Below are 7,334 nucleotides of genomic sequence, written 5' to 3' on the forward strand. Positions count from 1 at the left end.
TTTTGCAAAATTATTGGATAAGCAGATGAAGCCACTAGTCCATTGGTGAAAGTCTGCCCAACAAGATTGAAAGATAAAATACCACATACTTCCTCATGAGCTATAAAACATTGACACAAATAAGAGACGATAGCTTTTGAATTGTTTAAAGGTAGCACATGAAGTATTTACTTGGAATGGCAGAAAATACCACATAGTAGGTAGGTATGGTGGACACACATGGCATAGGTTTTGGCTCAAGGTTTTGGATGCACGAGAAGCATTCCCTCTCAGTACAAGGCTTTAGCTAGCAAGGTTATTTGAAGCAAACACAAGTATGAACCGGTACAGCAAAACTCACATAAGAACATATTGCAAGCATTATAAGACTCTACACTGTCTTCCTTGTTGCTCAAACACTTCACCAGAAAATATCTAGACTTTAGAGAGACAAATCATGCAAACCAAATTTCAACAAGCTCTATGGTAGTTCTCCACTAATAGGTTTAAACTACATGGTGCAAGAACTTAATCATGATCTATATGAGCAAAACAATTGCCAAGTATCAAATTATTCAAGACATTATACCAATTACCACATGAAGCATTTTCTGTTTCCAACCAAATAACAATAAGTGCAGTAGCTTCCAACTTTTGCCATTGAACATTAAAAGTAAGAGCGAAGAACACTAGTGTTCATATGAAAAAGCGGAGCGTGTCTCTCTACCACATAAGCATGAATTTATTCAGAGAATGAAAATAACACAACGAAAATAAAAGCACACAGACGCTCCAAGTAAAGCACATAAGATGTGACGGAATAAAAATATAGTTTCACTAGAGGTGACCTGATAAGTTGTCGATGAAGAAGAGGATGCCTTGGGCATCCCCAAGCTTAGACGCTTGAGTCTTCTTGAAATATGCAGGGATGAACCACGGGGGCATCCCCAAGCTTAGACTTTTCACTCTTCTTGATCATATTGTATCATCCTCCTCTCTTGATCCTTGAAAACTTTCTCCACACCAAACTCAAAACAAACTCATTAGAGGGTTAGTGCATAATCAAAAATTCACATGTTCAGAGGTGACTCAATCATTCTTAACACTTCTGGACATTTCACAAAGCTACTGAAAGTTAATGGAACAAACAAATCCATCAAACATAGCAAAACAGGCAATGCGAAATAAAAGGCAGAATCTGTCAAAACAGAACAGTCCGTAATGGCGAATTTTTATGGGGCACTTAGCTTGCTCAGATGAAAATGCTCAAATTGAATGAAAGTTGCGTACATATCTTAGGATCACGCACGTAAATTGGCAGATTTTTCTGAGTTACCTACAGAGAACCCTACTCAAATTCGTGACAGCAAGAAATGCTGTTTCACACGCAGTAATCCAAATCTAGTATCAACCTTACTATCAAAGACTTTACTTGGCACAACAATGCAATAAAATAAAGATAAAAAGAGGTTGCTACAGTAGTAACAACTTCCAAGACACAACAAAACAGTAGCAAAATAAAAACATGGGTTATCTCCCAAGAAGTGCTTTCTTTATAGCCATTAAGATGGGCTCAGTGATTTTAATGATGCTCACATAAGGAATAAGAGTTGGAGCAAAAGAAAGCATCAAAAGCAAATAAGAAACACTTTTAAGTGTAACCCACTTCCTATGAAAAGTAATCTTGTACACAAATAAATTCATGAAGAACAAAGTGACAAGCATAGGAAGATAAAACACGAGTAACTTCAAAATTTTCAGCATGTAGAGAGGTGTTTTAGTAACATGAAAATTTCTACAACCATATTTCCCTCTCTCATAATAATTTCCAGGATCATCATGAACAAACTCAACAATATAACTATCACATAAAGCATTCTTATCATGAGTCTCATGCATAAAATAATTACTACTCCCAACATAAGCATAGTCATTCTTATTAATTGTAGTGGGAGCAAATTCAACAAAGTAGCTATCATTATTATTCTCATCACCATAATCATCATATATAGGAGGCATATTGTAATCATAATTAATTTTCTCCTCAATAGTGGGTGGACTGAAAATATCATAGTAATCATTGTAATCATCATATATAGGAGGTAAAGTATCATCAAACAAAATTTTCTCCTCAAAACTTGGGGGACTAAAAATATCATGCTCATCAAAACCAGCTTCCCCAAGCTTAGAATTTTCCATAGCATTAGCAACAATGGTGTTCAAAGCATTCATACTAATAACATTGCCATTAGCATGCATATAAAGTCCCATAGGTTTTTTTAATTTTCTCTTCAAACACCTCATGTCCTAACTCAAGATAAATTTCATAAAGATCTCTATTTTTTTTGTTGTTTTCCATTAAGCCTAACTAGTGAAAATAAAAACAAGAAACAAAAAGATGCAATTGCAGGATCTAAAGGAAATAGCTTCGAGCACTCACACACCGGCAACAGTGCTAGGAAATAGCTTAGTAGTCGGAGGATGTGAATACCTTTTACCTTACCTCCCCGGGAACGGCGCCAGAAAATAGCTTGATGTCTACGCACGCTTCTATTCCTGTAGACAAGTGTTGGGCCTCCAAGAGCGAGAGGTTTGTAGAACGAGCAACAAGTTTCCCTTAAGTGAATCACCCAAGGTTTATCGAACTCGGGGAGGTAGAGGTCAAAGATATCCCTCTCAAGCAACCACCGCAATTACGATACAAGAAGTCTCTTGTGTCCCCAACACACCTAATACACTTGTCAGATATATAGGTGCACTAGTTTGGCGAAGAGATAGTAAAATGCAAGTGATATGGATGAATATGAGTAGTAATAACAATCTGAAATAAATATGGCAGCGAGTAAACATGCAGTAGAACAGTAAATAAACGGAGATTCGATGTTTGGAAACAAGGCCTAGGGATCCTACTTTCACTAGTGGACACTCTCAACATTGATCACATAACTGAATAAATAAATGCTACTTTCTACACTCTCTTGTTGGATAACAAACACCATTCATTGTGTAGGGCTACAAAAGCACACCTCAAGCCGGAGTAAACAAGCTCCACAACATACGGAGTTCATATTTAAGTAACCTCTAGAGTGCATAATAGACCGTTGCAATTTAGACCGAGTACTAACATAGCATGCACACTGTCACCATCAGCTATGAAAGAGGGAATAGATCACATCAATACTATCATAGTAATAGTTAACTCCATAATCTACAAGAGATTACAATCATAACCTATGCCAAGTACTACATGATGCACACACTGTCAACATTACATCATGGAGGAGGAATAGACTACTTTAATAACATCACTAGAGTAGCACATAGATTAATAGTGATACAAAGCTCATGATCACATAAAGATCACACCATGGGAGAGAGAGATGAACCACATAGCTACCGGTAGAGCCCTCAGCCCCGGGGGAGAACTACTCCCTCCTCATCATAGGAGACAGCAACGGCGATGAAGATGGCGGTGGTGTCGATGGAGATGCCTTCCGGGGGCAATTCCCCGTCCCGGTGGCGTGCCGGAACAGAGACTTCTGTCCCCCGAATCTTGGCTTCACGATGGTGGCGGCTCTGGAACTTTTCTCGTATCGTGGCTTATTGATACGTCTCAAACGTATCTATAATTTCTTATGTTCCATGCTACATTATTGATGATACTCACATGTTTTATACACACTTTATGTCATATTTATGCATTTTCCGGCACTAACCTATAGACAAGATGCCGAAGAGCCGATTCTTGTTTTCACGCTGTTTTTGGTTTCAGAAATCCTACAAAGGAAATATTCTCGGAATTGGACGAAATCAACGCCCAGGGTCTAATTTTTCCACGAAGCTTCCAGAAGACCAGAGGAGATACGAAGTGGGGCCACGAGGGCTGGGGCCGCGCCGCCCTAGTGTGTGGGCCCCTCGTGACGCCCCCTGACCTACCCTTCCGCCTATAAGAAGCCTTCGTCGAGAAAACCCCGCATGCGAGAGCCACGATACGGAAAACCTTCCGGAGACGCCGCCGCCGCCAATCCCATCTCGGGGATTCGAGGAGATCGCCTCCGGCACCCCGCCGGAGAGGGGAATCATCTCCCGGAGGACTCTTCATCGCCATGATCGCCTCCGGATTGATGTGTGAGTAGTTCACCCCTGTACTATGGGTCCATAGCAGTAGCTAGATGGTCGTCTTCTCCTCATTGTGCTATCATTGTTGGATCTTGTGAGCTGCCTAACATGATCAAGATCATCTATTTGTAATGCTACATGTTGCGTTTGTTGGGATCCGATGAATATGGAATACTATGTTATGTTGATTATCAATCTATCATATATGTGTTGTTTAAGATCTTGCATGCTCTCTGTTGCTAGTAGAGGCTCTGGCCAAGTTGATACTTGTGACTCCAAAAGGGAGTATTTATGCTCGATAGTGGGTTCATGCCTCCATTAAATCTGGGACGATGTGATGAAGGTTCTAAGGTTGTGGATGTGCTGTTGCTACTAGGGATAAAACATCAATGCTTTGTCTAAGGATATTTGTGTTGATTACATTACGCACCATACTTAATGCAATTGTATGTTGTTTGCAACTTAATACGGGAAGGGGTGCGGATGCTAACCTGAAGGTGGATTTTTTAGGCATAGATGCATACTGGATAGCGGTCTATGTACTTTATCGTAATGCCCAATTGAATTTCACACTACTCATCATGATATGTATGTGCATGGACATGCCCTCCTTATTTATCAATTACCCAACTGTAATTTGTTCACCCAACATGCTATTTCTTATCGGAGAGACACCACTAGTGAACTGTGGACCCCGGTCCATTCTTTTACATCGAATACAATCTACTGCAATACTTGTTCTTACTGTTCTTTGCAAACATCATCTTCCATACTATACATCTAATCCTTTGTTACAGCAAGCCGGTGAGATTGACAACCTCACTGTTAAGTTGGGGCAAAGTATTTGGATTGTGTTGTGCAGGTTCCACGTTGGCGCCGAAATCCCTGGTGTTGCGCCGCACTACACTCCGCCACCAACAACCTTCAACGTGCTTCTTGACTCCTACTGGATTCGATAACCTTGGTTTCTTACTGAGGGAAAACTTGCCGCTGTACGCATCACACCTTCCTCTTGGGGTTCCCAACGGACGCGTGCTGTACCGTCACAAGCAACGTTTTTTCTGGCACCGTTGCCGGGGAGATCAAGACACGCTGCAAGGGGAGTCTCCTACTTCCAATCTCTTTACTTTGTTTTTGTCTTGCTTTACTTTACTTTATTTACTGCTTTGTTTGCTTTCTTATATCAAAATACAAAAAAATTAGTTACTTGCTTTACTTTATTTACTATCTTGTTTGCGTTCTCTACATTAAAAACACAAAAAATTAGTTACTTGCATTTACTTTATCTAGTTTGCTTTATTTACTATTGCTAAAATGGGTACTCCTGAAAATACTAAGTTGTGTGACTTCACTAGCACAAATAATAATGATTTCTTATGCACACATATTGCTCCACCTGCTACTACAGCAGAATTCTTTGAAATTAAACCTGCTTTACTGAATCTTGTTATGAGAGAGCAATTTTCTGGTGTTTGTTCTGATGATGCTGCTGCCCATCTTAATAATTTTGTTGAACTATATGAAATGCAAAAATATAAGGATGTAGATGGTGACATTATAAAATTAAAATTGTTTCCTTTCTCATTAAGAGGAAGAGCTAAAGATTGGTTGCTATCTTTGCCTAAGAATAGTATTGATTCATGGACTAAATGTAAGGATGCTTTCATTGGTAGATATTATCCTCCTGCTAAAATTATATCTTTGAGAAGTAGCATAATGAATTTTAAGCAATTGGATAATGAGCATGTTGCCCAAGCATGGGAAAGAATGAAATCTTTGGTTAAAAATTTCCCTACCCATGGACTGACTACTTGGATGATCATCCAAACCTTTTATGCAGGATTGAATTTTTCTTCGCGGAACCTATTGGATTCAGCTGCTGGAGGTACTTTTATGTCCATCACTCTAGGCGCCGCAACAAAACTTCTTGATGATATGATGATTAATTACTCTGAATGGCACACGGAAAGAGCTCCACAAGGTAAGAAGGTAAATTCTGTTGAAGAAACCTCCTCCTTGAGTGATAAGACTGATGCTATTATATCTATGCTTGTGAATGGTAGATCTAATATTGATCCTAATAATGTTCCGTTAGCTTCATTGGTTGCTCAAGAAGAACATGTTGATGTGAACTACATTAAAAATAATAATTTCAACAATAATGCTTATCGGAACAATTCTAGTAACAACTATAGGCCATATCCTTCTCATAATAGTAATGGTTATGGTAATTCTTATGGTAATTCTTATAACAATAATAGGAGTTCACCCTCTGGTCTTGAAGCCATGCGTAAAGAATTTATTAGTACATAAACCACTTTCAACAAATCTGTTGAAGAAAAGCTTGGTAAAATTGATATTCTTGCTTCTAAAGTCGATAGTCTTGCTGCCGATGTTGATCTTTTGAAATCGAAAGTTACTCCTAATGAAAACAAAGATATTAAGTCATTTGCTACAGCAAACGCCATCCAAGTTCGAATTAATGAGAATATTAGATTGATGGCTGAATTGCGTGCTAGGTGGGAAAAAGAAGAAAATGCTAAAGAGAATAATGTAGCTAAAGTTTGGACTATTACCACCACTAGTAATGCTAATGCTTCACATGTTGCTACACCTCCTACTATCAATGGTAAAATAATTGGTGTTGGCAATGTTTCTACTCCTAATGCAAAGCGTGCAAAACTGCCTGAAACTGTTAAAACTGCTTAAATTTTTCAAAATATTGGGGACAATGATCCCATTGCTTTAGATCATAATGGTTTAGATTTTGATGATTGTCACATCTCTGAAGTTATAAAGTTCTTACAATAACTTGCTAGAAGTCCTAATGCTAGTGCTATAAATTTGGCCTTTACAAAACATATTACAAATGCTCTCATAAAAGCTAGAGAAGAGAAACTAAATCGCGAGACTTCTATTCCTAGGAAGTTAGAAGATGGTTGGGAACCCATCATTAAAATCAAGGTCAATGATTTTGATTGTAATGCTTTATGTGATCTTGGTGCAAGTAATTCTGTTATGCCTAAGAAAATCTATAATATGCTTGACTTGCCACCATTGAAAAATTGTTATTTGGATGTTAATCTTGCTGATAATTCTACAAAGAAACCTTTGGGGAGGATTGATAATGTTCGCATTACGGTTAACAATAACCTTGTCCCCGTTGATTTTGTCGTCTTGGATATTGAATGCAATGCATCTTGTTCCATTATATAGGGAAGACCTTTTCTTCGAAC

Source organism: Lolium rigidum, chromosome 6, assembly GCF_022539505.1.
Source record: "Lolium rigidum isolate FL_2022 chromosome 6, APGP_CSIRO_Lrig_0.1, whole genome shotgun sequence".
Classification (NCBI taxonomy): domain Eukaryota; kingdom Viridiplantae; phylum Streptophyta; class Magnoliopsida; order Poales; family Poaceae; genus Lolium; species Lolium rigidum.